Source organism: Lampetra fluviatilis, chromosome 4 (assembly GCF_964198595.1).
Source record: "Lampetra fluviatilis chromosome 4, kcLamFluv1.1, whole genome shotgun sequence".
Taxonomy (NCBI): Eukaryota; Metazoa; Chordata; class Hyperoartia; order Petromyzontiformes; family Petromyzontidae; genus Lampetra; species Lampetra fluviatilis.
In genome coordinates, this window is record NC_136278.1 from 17,760,616 (window position 1) to 17,775,132 (window position 14,517).

The following is a 14,517-nucleotide window of genomic DNA, read 5'->3' on the forward strand; positions in this document are numbered from 1 at the left end:
GACGGAGGCTTGTGTTGCCTCCGAAACGTCGTGATTTTTATTTTTATTTTATTTTACTTTTTAATGCTTTTACCTACGTGACTTTACCGAAAAAACCTAAGAATATGAATCATTGCAGTCACGAAAGCTTCAAATCTAGAGTTAGAACGACCGTTATGCTGTAAATGCCTTTATAATGCTGTTAAATTGTTATGATAAATACGAGGCCTAGTTAACAACAGCCAGCAACTTGCCTTATTGTAAATGTTACTTGTAATTGAATAAGTCGAGTCAGACTCATACCCATGTAACCTTATTGCGATCTTGAGAGCAAGGATGACGAAATATCTCATCCACGGTTCAGTATTGTGTAGTGCTGTACATTTAGGCTGCAGCATGGTGATCACACGATGTGCCCTTAACACAGTAGCTTATTCTCTTGTATAGCTATTCAGTACTAATGTAGGTACCTGGTCCATCCAGGATCTATTGTTGAGTTTCAGGTTATCTAAGGCAATGTTATGATGCTGTAATGTTCATTCATTGTATTGATATTTCCAAGTATTAACGGATGCTGTATTTGTGCTGTGTTTTTTCCATCAGTTTTACCTCGTTCTATTCATTAAATACGTTTTGGAGTCGGATGTTCACCCTGGCTCGGAAGGTTTATTGGATGCGAGGTTAACTACTCGGATAGCAGTGCAACGCAGCGCACAGCGAGGCCGCGACAATGATGAATTACAGGATTTTTGATGAGTTACGGGGCACTAATCGGTTTGTGTAGTATCAGATATACAAAATCGCTTGTAATTATAATCTTCAAGTTAATGCAAGCCATTGTTGTTCTTCAGATGTGGCCATGATCAACTCGGCATTTTGGTGACCCAGGTCACTCTTGCAAATGAAAGTCATCCTGGTCTCTTGAGGTTGCACCTGGTGACACAAAATCATCCTGAAACCTGAACATTCATTTTGAAATCCACAGGCCCCTCTTCCTCCGACGACGTGAACCCGACGTTTGGGAGCAGCGTGTCGGTGGGATGCGATGACCTCCGCCTGTGGGCAGCGCTGCCGTTGCCGGCGCTGCTCCGAGCCAACTTCCCCTGGGACTCGCTGTTCATCGGAACCCCCGAGTGCACCGCACGCTTCGCCAACAGCACCCACGTCACCCTGCACCTGCTGCTGTCCAAGCACGTCAACCCTGGTGCCTGCGGCGCCGACGTGACCACGCAGGTGTCAATGGGGGCGGAGGGGCACCGTACAACGCTCACTGCGGCCGTCACCAGCACCATAGGCCCGAGAAGGGGGGACCCATATAAGGGCGACGTCTCTGACAATGGCCCTTCCTCATAGCACCACTGCCACTGGAGTTGTCAACGCTATTTTTTATTTTACCAGGTAAGGTCCACTGAGCTTTATTGCTCTTTTTCAAAAGCGACCTGGCCACAAATGACGGCTCAATGAAGTGGCTTATCACGTGGAAATTTATAGCAGACAAATACTGTTAATGCATTGTAAATGTTGAGGGAAAACCGGAAGACCCGGAGAAAAATTAACGTGACCACAGAGAGAGAGATGCGCAAACTCCAAATATGCAGGCGTCAGGGTCGGGATTGAACTCACGACCTCCTGTATATCAGGCGAGGTAGTTAACATCTCACCACTGCGGCGCCCATGATTTTATTAATTATTTGGTTTATGTTGATAGCTTACCGCTGAGCAGCAGCGCAGCATCGCACGAGTGGGTCAGCGATGGAGCGAGCGGCTCATAATCGCACGGCCACGAGTTGAAATCCTGCTTGGAGGGTTGACTTCGCCCATCATCCCACTGGGGTCAATAAAATCGTTACAACTTGTTTTGGAGAGTCAACAGTAGTTGTCCTTTGGGTAAACTTACCTCTGGTATAGGAACGTGGAATTTCCACCATTGGCTCCGGTTTGTGAGCAGGAGATGAGCACATCTTCGATGCTCATTTTCTCCGGAAATCACTTGGACTTTTTTTGTGCAATCGTTACATCCATTGGGATGTTTGGCCAGATCCAATGAGTGTTTGGCTTCATGTGGAAGGAAACTGGGGAACCCGGAGAAAACCCACCATGCATACAAAAGGGATAACACTCAAAAGATCCACATAGGCATATTCAGGAATCCATTGCAGTGCTTCCATCCTTTGGCCATCTCGCAGCCAGCCCCCAACCCTACAGCGCCTGCTGCTCCCATCCAAGCGTGAACCAGGCTCAAGGCCAAACCGACTTTTGTACCAGGAAATGTATATTATTAATAATTATTTATTCTTGCACACTGGTTTAGATTCCTTCTGCGCTGCCACTGTTTCTGCTTCTGATTTGTATTTGCTTCATTGCTGTCCTTTGTTTTACGTTCATGCCATTGACATTTTGGTGACTCAGGTATAAAATGAGGCTCTACCCGGTCTCCACAGTTCTCCCCTGGGTCTTACCTGGCTGCACAAATCAAGCTGAACTCCCCCCCCACCCCACCTTGTGTTTGACAGAACACAACCCACACCCTGATGCGAAGCGAGATACATGACCAGGACAAGAAACTTAAGCTCCAACTCTACTGCCTCTTGCCGAACGTACTGAACATCACCACCGGTTTCATACCCATCGGGTAAAGAATAATTTCCCGCACCTCCGATTAGCATGGTTGGTTGTACGGTGCGAAAGAAGTTCAACGTATAAACACTTAACATTTATAAGGTGCATTTCATTCGTAGATCCCAATGCACTGTGTATGGAAAGCAATAAATAAGCTGAATCTGGGTAAACGGCCACAACTGGGGAGTAAAGACCAGTTTAAATAAGTGAGTTTTCACAACAGACTTATACAGCTCTAACGATTCTGATTGTCTCTTTAGCAAAGGCAGAGCTTTCCAAAGTTTGGGAGCTGCACTGGCAACAGCCCGATCACCCCAGGAAATTAACCTTGACATCTCAGAGGCCTGGTTGGAGTGTACAGATTTATCAGTTGCTGTTAATATTGTGGGGCTAACCTATTGAGTGCCTTGTAGATCAGCAGCAGGATCTTATAGTCCACTTGATACTTGACTGGTAGCCAATACACAGACAAGAGAGCAGCAGATGTGTGATGTGCTCGCGAAACGGTGTGTGCGTAAGCACTCTAGCAGCTGCTTTTTGAACGAGATGGAGTCTAACCCAGCCCCTTACTCAGAATCCCGAAACGTAATACATTGTAGTAATCAAGTCGGGCGAACACAAAAGCATGGACCAGTCTCTGCAAGTCATTAGGTGACAGGAATCGATGCAGCCAGGTAATATTTATAAAGTGTAAGAACAAAGTTCTAACCACCTTAGATGCATGTGCTTCAAAGGTCAGGGACTGGTCAAACTGAACACCAAGATTTCTGACCTCCAATGGCGTCGCAACACCATCACGCACTCGCTTGAACACGTTCCGTGTTAGCCGTTGCTTGGGTCTTCTACTTGGGCTGCATGTCGAGCATTTCACAAGCACACACTCAGTCATGGAGTTAGCCAAATATCCCAACACAGGGCCACAAGTCTTAAGGAATTGTTGGTGTCGGTTCTGGATGCCTTCCCCACTTGCCTGTGGTTTCCTGTAAAAAAAAGCTGTGCATGTTACAAGTTCTACAGCATTTGGAGATGCAGTTTGCATGAATTACGCCACTGCATAAAAATAAAACGTCATTGTTTATTCTTCTCCCAAGCTTTCGCCATGCACTACTTACTCCGGGCATCTCCAGGAGTTGAATTTGGTAATCTCGCCTGGTTTTCATGCTCGACAGAAGAACAATCTCCGATTGATCAGCACCAGGGGAATGGTCGATTGATCTCTGTCACGATCGATTGATCCTAACAGAGATCAAATCAGAGTTGTTCATCTGACGAGTCGGCAAAGCAACACAGTCCACGAACTCAAATCCGTCGACTGTGGAGGAGATTCGATGGATGCCGCGCTCACTCTGCCTGACAACCGAACTCCACTGAGAGTTCAACCGACTGCTCCATGTGGCGCTGGAGTCCCTGGCCAGGAACTCTCTGTGGCTTTTATCGTTGAAGGATATCGCCATCCCAAGACAGCTCAGGGATCTCCACATGGGCAGGGGAACACAGGCCCAAGTCGGGCTGAGATTTGCAACCACGTGTGGAGCGCACCATGGATGATGCATCCTCACTCCAGCCTTGCTTTGTAGAGCAATGGGCTGGATAATGAAGTTATACTCTATGTCCTTCGAAATAGCGGTAGGAGACCAGCCCAGCTGCCTAAGAGCCTGGGCTACGATGACGATGCAGCCCCATCCATGGACACACCCAGGGACTTCCCCATTGCACCTCAACAGTAGAACGATGCCACGTGCACCTTGGACTCAATGTGTCGTGCCAGAAGGGAAAGGTGGAGAACTTGGGAGTTGAACCCCCAGAGACCAACACCACTGAGGGTGTCAAGGACTCTATTCGCCTTCGGCCGCAAGCAGTCATGGGACGGCCACTGCGAGCCTGACATTCTCTTCAGGATCAGCCTGGCTGCGTCCATCATGACGCCTCTATAGAACATCTGGCCTCAACGTCGACTCGGCAGATCTACCAAGACCCGAATCTACTAGACTTGCGTGAGGCCAGTCCGACTGTATGACGCCGAGACTGAAACTCTCCTGTGGTCGAACTCAATCCGGCTGGTGGCCTTCCCTCCATACTACGTGGTGTCAGCGACAGCTCCTCGGAATCACACAGTTTGACTTCGCTCGCTACACAGAGGTCTCGTCGAGGGCCCGTCTCCCTGCCTTCGATGACATCGTCCGCTTGAGACATCTCCGTCTGTGTGGCCGCGTCGCAAGAATGGAGGGCGACTCTCCTCCAGCATGCCACGCCCGGCTTCCGTCGCTCTGGGTGGAGAGCGGATCTCGGCCATCTCCACTATGGCACCATCTAGGCGGGCGTCCGAGGCACTTGTACATTCGTCAGATCTGTCGTGACACCAGCCAAACCTTGCAGGAGACCTCCTTCTGCAGCGCGGTGAAACATGGTGGACAATCTGGTTGGGGCGCGCCTTCCTCGCCTTCGCGTTGATGATGACGCTTACACAACACAGTGTGTCGATGAATGTCAGACCCTTGTTAGACACTTCCACTTTGGATGCCACCTGTCAACCTGGGTTGGACCCGGAGGGTCCGGGAACTGGCTTCTGTTTCTGGACGGCAGGAATTGATTGGTACTGATATCTGGCACCGGTGTTGCTGCATTGAACTACATTCCAGTAAACTGCATGGTGTTGATAATAGACCGCATAGCGCTGACTGAGTAATCTGTTCAGGTTTGGTTTCTGGTGGGACGGGTGGCGGCCCGATACCGGACTTGTCTCCGTGTCACAGGTTTGTGATCAACGACACGGCGCATGGGACTGGGCAGTACGAGGTGAGCGTGCGCCTTTCGCATAGCGGTGGCGGTGGCCACTCGGTGGGCCTGGCGCCCATGCTGCACGAGTCGGAGCAGCTCGATGTGGAACTGGCGCTCGCCAACGCGGCGCCGCCGCTCCGTCTCATCATTGAGTCGTGCTGGGCCACGCGCACCAACTCCTCCCACGAGCCACGCGCCCGGCTGCTCATCATCAACAGGCGAGTCGCCAACCCGCAGATGAAACACAAGTCGCTTGTACACGGCCTTCTGGGAGTGCACTATCTCAGCAGCATTAGTTCAGTGAAAGCAACCTCCAGACATTGGGAGAGGCATTCATCCGGCAATGGCTAGAGAATGGCCAATGGTAATTGGTTCTTTACCCTTCTATCTGGCAACAAAACTGACACCTTTTAACAAGGAGTCATGTTTGCATAGACCGCAATACCTGCAGTCATAATACAAACAAAAGAACATAACTCTGATAATGTGCACTGTCCTTAAAGTTGATTGATCCACACCCGAGACAGCTTTCCTTAGAGCCTAGTCTCATATGGGTTGGACCAGATGACGCCAAAAGGCGCACAACTCAAAGACTCTGATGGTGCATTGTCTTTGAGTTGTGCGCCTTTTGGCTGCAGGTATTGCGGTCTATGCAAACATGACTCCTTGTTAAAAGGTGTCAGTTTTGTTACCAGATAGAAGGGTAAAGGTAAAGAACCAATTATCATATTTTTACTGGCAAATGAGGTTCACACAGTGTAGATGCTTGCCCCGAGCTCTCATACTCTGATGGTGCATTGTCTTTGAGTTGTGCGCCTTTTGGCGTCATCTGGTCCAACCCATATGAGACTAGGCCAGGGGTCTGCAACCTTTAAGACATAAAGAGCCACTTGGACCCGTTTCCGAAGGAAAAAATAAACTGGGAGCCGCAAAACCATTGCAACTATTAAAACAAATATAACACTGCATATATTGTTTCTTACCTTATTGCTATATACAGGATCGTGCAGTCAGCTGTCAATCTGAATAAAAAAATGACTTTTTCACTTAACAATGTAAAATATATTTTTGCAAATTAATAGCTAAATTACCTGGTTAATGGGATTTTTGCTCCTGAACCTCAGTGCACAGTGTCTGCACATCAGGGCTGTAAGACGTCACCTTCATTTTCACACAGGCTTGCAAGCTGTCATCTGTGAGGCGTGATCGATGTTTGTTTTTAATATAGTTCATGTTGGAGAAGACCTGCTCACATACATATGTGGAGCCGAAGATCGACAGGACTCCAAATGCATACTTTTTCATGTTTATATAAGTGTTGGGGATGGCATTCCATGTTTCGAATACAAGTTTGTCCTGTTTGGGAAGGTTTTCAATATCACTCCATTTATGATTCTGAGCCAGAATGGCCTTCTGACGGGCAACATCCTCAAGAGTAGCGGTCAAGCATTTGAACTTGGACACCCATATATCTTTGTCGGCTATATCGGCCAGTTCCATCTCAAGATCAGGTTGACTTACACCTGCAAATGCAGTCATATTCAATAGGGATGGATCGATCGCCAGGGGAGTGACAGGGAAGGATAATGTCGTTTTTTCCTCTCTGAACTCACAGAATCGTTTCCCAAACGAACTTTGCATTGTGGTGATTGCAGACTTGAAATATTCCAAATTTATCGTATCATGACTTTGTTTGAACTCTCTCAAAGAGGGAAAGTGAGACAGTGTACCTCTCTGTAAATCTTTGACAAACACTGTCAACTTGCGCTCGAATGCCAAAACCTCCTCCAGCATGTGCAGGGCTGTGCCTCCTTTCCCCTGAAGGGTTGTATTTAGCGTGTTTAGATGTGCTGTCATGTCTACCATAAAATGTAATTTTTCCAGCCACTCTGGCTGTTCCAGCTCAGCAAAGGTGAGCTCTTTGCTGCCCAGGAAGGTTTTTACTTCTTCCAAACATGTGACAAAGCAACGGCAACGTTATTGCCTGTCACCGGGCGGGCAGTGTGGAGCGGAGCGGCGACCTGTCAGCAGCGGCAACGCCAGAGCAGGTGTCACAGTGCGCCTCCTCCCCTCGCTAGCATCCGCCCCGGAGCCGCGGTCAAGGTTCAAAAGAGCCGCATGCGGCTCCGGAGCCGCAGGTTGCCGACCCCTGGACTAGGCTCTAAGGAAAGCTGTCTCGGGTGTGGATCAATCAACTTTAAGGACAGTGCACATTATCAGAGTTATGTTCTTTTGTTTGTATTATGACTGCAGGTATTGCGGTCTATGCAAACATGACTCCTTGTTAAAAGGTGTCAGTTTTGTTGCCAGATAGAAGGGTAAAGAACCAATTATCATATTTTTACTGGCAAATGAGGTTCCCATAGAATGGCCAATGGTGTTTACAAACACGTCCATAATAAAGATTAACACAGTTTTTTTCTTTGTCAAATTGGGACTCTGCCTATAAACGCCATATATGCAGTTCACCAGCATTGATTGTTTCGAGCAAGCTGGACTCTGTTGATGCAACACTGAATGTCGAAATTAGACCAGAGGTGTCCTTGTATTGAGCCAATGCTGCTGAAAACATGCACTCCCAGGTGGCCATGTGGCTGATGGGGTGTGTATAAAACGCTTGTAATTCTAGATTTGAAGCTTTTGTGACTGCAAGGATTCATACTCTTAGTTCTTTCGGTAAAGTCACGTAGGTAAAAAATGAAATAGAAATAATAAAATAAAACAATGAAAATCACGACGTTTCGGAGGCAACACAAGTCTCCGTCATCAGGTGGGACCGTCACAGCCAGATTAGCTGTATATGTCTAATTGATGAGAAAAACGAACGCAACGAAAAATGAGTGCGGGCTGGAAAACACTGATCAACACACAAAGGTGTGCAGCATGATACGTACAAACGCTCTCGGCCTTGTCCAGTCCACCAGCTCAAGATAACTGAAGCCGTATTGTCGTCTACACCACTATCTCAAGGAGTTGAGAAAATGTGGCCGTCTCAACAGGCAGCAGTAACTATACCATAAGGCTCATTGCATCTCAGACCAACTCAGACCAACACCACCTGGCCAGTGAATTAAAACATGTACATCTGGCCCTCAAGATGAACGGATACTCTGACCGTACTATCCGCCAAGCTGTTTCTCCCACCATGCAGAAAGAACCACCTGAAACTCCGATCAAAATCATCACGTTGCCATACATAGCAGGCGTTACCAAAAATAATTCTAAAATTCTAAACAAACACAAGATCCAGGTCCGATTCAATGCAGTACACAAAATCCGTGATCTGATCCCATCCGTAAAGGATGTCATTCCTGACTTACAGTACCCCGGTGTTTACAAATTGAGTTGTACCTGTGGTGACTGCTATATCGGGGAGACGAAACGATATATTTCTGACCGAATTCGCGAGCACTAAACAGATTTGAAACACAGCAGAACGAATTCTTCGGCCGTAGCTGATCATTGTTTCAACACAGCGGGTTCTCATGATATTGTTTTCTCCGATACCAAAGTACTCTGCAAACCTCCCGGGTACTACCAAAGATTTGTCCATGAAGCCATCCAGATATACAAACATAGACACAACTTCAACCGAGAGGATGGTTTTAAATTAAGCAATCATTGGAAAGATGTCATCAACCAAGCCAAACTATAGCTGCCTTATAATTGTACAGCCATAGTAGTTTATTAGCTTTTCACACACTGCTTGCATGTTTTGGAACATACCCTACCGGCGAGCATAACAAGAGGCGGCTTAATCCTAGCTTGCTTATCTACTTCCGCCATCTACATCACAAAGCTCCAGGCATAGCCGCAGCTGCAGAACAGGTCGTCACCTCACCAGCTTATACCCACCCCCCGGCCCATCCTGGCGCCTCCCCCCTCCCCTTAACCAGTATATAAAGTCGTGTCTCTTAGAGCTCTCTTCACTTGATACAGTAATTTTGCTGTGACTGTTCCACCTGAAGACGGAAGCTTGTGTTGCCTCCGAAACGTCGTGATTTAATTTATTTGTTTTTTTAACCTCAATTACTTTACTGAAAAAACGCAAGAGTATGGATCCTTGCAGTCATGAAAACTTCAAATCTAGAATTAGGCAGCAGTAAAACAGACAGTTGTATACCGGTTTCATCCACATGAGCACTTATCAGTCATGTACATTCATCAGTGTTCACTGCAGTTGTACGACAAAACAAATATTTTAATTTTCACTCCATTTAACCGAGTGAGGTTTACAATTTAAACTAAACTATTTTTGTTTTACCAGGTAAGGGGCCATCCATTTTGTACATACGCAGAAATATGTCAAAATTTTACCCCTCCACCTCTCCCTGCACGCGTACTTTTTACACCCCCCCCCCCCCGAATCCTATAGAACGGCCGATATGTAATCTACGCAGAAACGATCAAGGATTAATAATATTAACGTGTTTAAGCAAACAGATAGTCCACCGCCGGACAATCTAACTCATTTGAAGGCCAATGTAGACTAATTATTATCGAGGCTTCACCCCCCCCCCCCCATTTCCTATGCGTACGTACATTGTCAGTAGACTCCCCCATTCGCAAGCATACGTTGGGTTAACCCCCCCTCCCCCCTCCATGCGTATGTAGTGGTGGTATTGACGTGCGCCGACTGTGACAGTGATGGATCACGGGGCGGCGCGGGGTGCGGGGTTGGGCACGCGTTGTGGGCGTGGTGTGGACGCGCGCGCCGGGAGTGACAGATGACGGGGCGGCGCGGCGTGAGTGGTGAGGCACGATGAGATGGGGGAAAAGAGGATCGTAGCCAGCGCCCGGCGATTGGTCGAATAAGTGGGTGCTCGCAGCGACGTCCGCAGGTGGGGTATAAAGGGGGACGCGCGAGAGCACTCGGGGAGAGTTACCGAGTTGACCCGAAGACGGAGCTGAAGACCTAGTGCCACGAGACCCCTAGTCCCGCCGTCCTTGTGGGGACCGGGGCCCTGTGTGGCTCGGAGGCGAGGCTGTGGGACCCGGGGTCCGACGCCCCCGTGGGTCGGGCTGGGGACCCACAGTCGAGACGGATACCCCGGGCAGGGAGTGTCCCGAGTAGCTCAGGGGCGTTAGTCGCCGAGTAGCTAAGTGGATGTTGGTCATCCGAGTAGCTCAGTGGCGTTAGTCGCCGAGTAGCTAAGTGGGTGTTTGTCACCCGAGATACTAAGTGGATGTTGGTCATCCGAGTAGCTCAGTGGGCGTTAGTCGCCAAGTAGCTAAGTGGGTGTTTGTCACCCGAGATACTAAGTGGGTGTTTGTCACCCGAGATACTAAGTGGGTGTTTGTCACCCGAGATACAAAGTAGGTGTTAGTCACCTGTGAACGAGTTTGATAAAATAAAGAGTGTGTTACCCGTGAAGTCGTCTCCCGCCGAGTTACTACATTACAACTGGCGTCAGAAGTAAACCTGTCTTCAAGAAGTATGGACACAAGGAAGACTACCCGTACCCACGAGCGAGGTCGGGATGACGACGGCGTACCGGGGACACCGACCTCGGGAGTAGAGGACGAGGAGTTGCCGCCGATGCAGCACTTCGCGGTGATGGCCGACGCTCCGCTTGCCTCCGACACCAGCCTCCAGGACGCGCACTCCCGGTTGGCGGAGTTGCTACTCGCCGCCGCCGCTGTCTTGGCCGACATCTCCGTTCCGGCGAGCGGAAAAACGGCTGCGGGGGTCGTGGAGGAAGCGACGTTGGAGGATTCCCGCCAAAAGGCGCTTCGCGCCAAAAGTCTGGAAGTTGCCGCCGTTTTTGGGGGGCCGCCACCGATTGGCGGGAAAGACGGACGCCACGTGGCCGGACACCTCCGCGCAGCGCAGCCCACGTCATCAGCGCGCGCCGGAGCCCTCCATTTTGCGCCTGACAACCGAGCCGACATTTTACACAACTCCAGCGGAGCACGGGAAAATCTCTCCGACGTCGACGACGATCGGGTCCTCCAGCAAAGATTGCCCGCGCTGTCGGCGTTCAAGGCGGATGGGGGCGACTGGGGAGCCTTCCAACGAAGGTTCCTCGCTCATCAGGAGATGTCGGGGTGGTCCGACACCACTGCCCTGCGTGCGTTGCCAGCGATGCTTGACGACGACGCGCTTGCAGCCTTCACATCTGCTGCAAGGTCGTCCCGCTCTACGCTCCAGGCCGCACTACACCTGATGGCGAAGGTGTTCGGGCCGCCCTCCACGTGTCGCCACCAGTTCTACGATCGGCAGAAGGTGGCTGGGGAAACGACGCTAGCCTACCGCACGGCACTACTCGCCTTGGCGGACGCAGCTTTTCCCCGCATGGATAAGGAGGGGAAGGACGCCATGGTGACGGAGCAGCTGCTGGTGTTGGCCCACGAGTTGGGGGTCCCCATCAACGTGGCAGACGAGATGGATATCTGCTCCCTGGCGATCGCCACGAGCATTCACGCGTACGAGGTCCTCAAACGCAAGCCGGGGGTCGTCTGCAAATGGGCGGGGAACGCGGCACTGGCCGCCACGATCGCCGAACCTCAGCCAGCTGCGGTGCAGGAGCAGGCCTTCGCTGCATCGCGTCCGGGGGAGTGGAGAACGGGAGGTCGTTCGCCCACACGTTCGCCCCGCAAGCTGGAGCAACCGAAACCTACGACGTCCGTCGTCTGCTACAACTGCGGCCTTCGGGGTCACGTCGCAGCCGGGTGCCGGGCCCCGCGTCAGCGCGCCACAGGACCACGTCGGGACGACGACCAGGGCCACAAGTCATCCCAACAAAACCCGGCAAGTCACGGCACCTCACACGTTCGGTCCACAAACACGGCACATTCGGGTCGCCGCTTCGCGGTGGGGGGTTCGCGGCTGGGTGCCGGGGGTTCAATTCGGTGAGGGGGGTCCGTACGCGGCCCGCAAGCAGTCGAGTGGTCCGAATTGGCCCACAGGATCGTGGCTGCGTCGGCCGGGTCGTCCGTGGTAACGGGGTTCATTGACGGGGTTGAGGTCCGGGTGCTTGTTGACACGGGTGCGTCGGCCACCATCATCTCGGACCTTATTTATAACATTCTTCCCGTCCAAAGTAGACCCCTTCTGCCAGTAGACGTGCCATTTTATGCGGCGAATGGGGGATCCCTGGGGATCATCGGCCAGATTCGGGCGACTATTTGCATTGGTGACATTAAATTAGCGGGCCCTATTTTTGTATCATCATCGCTGGCCGTTCCCTGTTTGCTAGGTACGGACTTTTTGTCCAAAATGCCCATCAAAATTCTTATAGATCAGGCCTGCATAGAGCTTCCGTCAGGTCGGCGGGTTGCGTTCTTGTCGAGCCCTACCAAAGTGCGCACGGTTTGTGCGACGGTGCAGGCGCTGGCGACTCACACTGTACGGGTGCCCCCGGGATCGCAAATGTTAGTACCCCTTCGGTTCAGGAAGCCACTCGAGGTGGGTGCGGAGGCACAGGGGGTGCTGTTGGGGCCGTCAAACAGAGCCAGTAAGGGCCTCGACTTAGCGGTTGCTCAAACCATGGTGAGAGGGGACAGTGAGCCGTTCGTAATGGTCCTGAATACGGGGTCGCGGCCGGCCGTAATTGCGCAGGGAACGGTGCTGGCTCACGCCGCGCCGCTACCCGTTGAGGAACGGCTCGTGGCTCAAGCAGATTTCACTGTCAAGTCGCATCCTCAAAGTGATGAGGGGACTGAGTGGTTGGACTCGCTGTGTGCGGGTTCTGCTAACTTGTCCGGGGTGCAATTGGGAGCATTGAGGGGTTTGCTCATCGAGTTTGCTGACGTGTTCAGCAAACATAAGTACGATATCGGCTGCACTGACCTGTTGCGCCACCACATAGCTACAGGGGACGCGGCCCCTATTCGTCAGAATCCCTTCCGGCTCAGCCCAGCCGAGAAGGAACATGTGCAATCGGCGGTTAATGATATGTTGGCGGCCGATATCATTTCGCCCTCTTCTAGTCCGTGGGGTGCTCCTATTGTCCTAGTAAAGAAACAGGACGGGTCCTTGCGGTTTTGTGTCGATTTCCGCCGCTTAAACAAAATCTCGATGGCGGATGCGTATCCGCTCCCCAGGATGGATGAGTCGCTGGATGCCTTGGCGGGAGCGCAGTTTTTTTCCACACTCGATCTGCTTTCTGGATTTTGGCAATTGCCACTCGATAACGAGTCTAAACCTAAAACTGCTTTCCGGACACCTGGGGGCCTATTTGAATTCAACCGTTTGCCCATGGGCTTACATTCCGCTCCCGCCACGTTCCAGAGACTCATGGAATTGGTTTTGTCGGGCCTCCAATGGGATACCTGTTTGATTTATCTTGACGATATCATCGTCTTTAGTCGGACTTTCGAGGAGCACCTCCAGCGACTGAGAGCGGTGTTCCTCAGGATGCGTTCCGCTAAGCTTAAATTTAAACCGGCTAAATGTTTTCTGCTTCGGGAATCGGTCAGGTATTTGGGCCATATCGTGAGTCGTTCAGGGATCTCGACGGACCCTGCTAAGACGCATTGCGTCAGCTCATGGCCAACGCCAACCTCGGTCACGGAGGTTCGTAGTTTCATTGGTTTTGCCTCCTATTACCGTCGTTTTGTCAAGCAATTTGCCACCATAGCCAAGCCCCTGCACGCTTTGACGGCTAAGGGTGTGAGGTTTCACTGGGGGGCGGAAGAGGAGGCTGCGTTCTGCTCCCTCCGTGACGCCTTGGTGCAGGCTCCCCCCTTGTGTTACCCCGATTTCACACAACCGTTTTTGCTTGACACGGACGCCAGCAATACGGGTATCGGGGGGGTGCTCTCACAGGTGGTCGGGGGGGTTGAACGGGTGGTCGCCTACGGTAGTAGGGTTCTTTCCCCCGCAGAACAACGCTATTGCGTAACTCGTCGTGAATTGTTAGCCATTGTGTTTTTTACACAGCAATTCAGGCCGTATCTTTACGGCCGTCATTTTACGGTCCGGACGGACCATGCGGCTCTACAATACGCTATGCGCGTGGCACAGCCATCGGGCCAATTGTCCCGATGGTTGGAGGTCCTTCAAGACTACCAATTCACGACGATTTACCGCAAGGGGTTGCGACACTCAAACGCGGACGCCTTGTCGCGGTTGCCGCCGTGCACGGACTGCACATGTTTGTTGGGATCGGCGCGGTGCAAACCCCCGGTCGCCGGCAC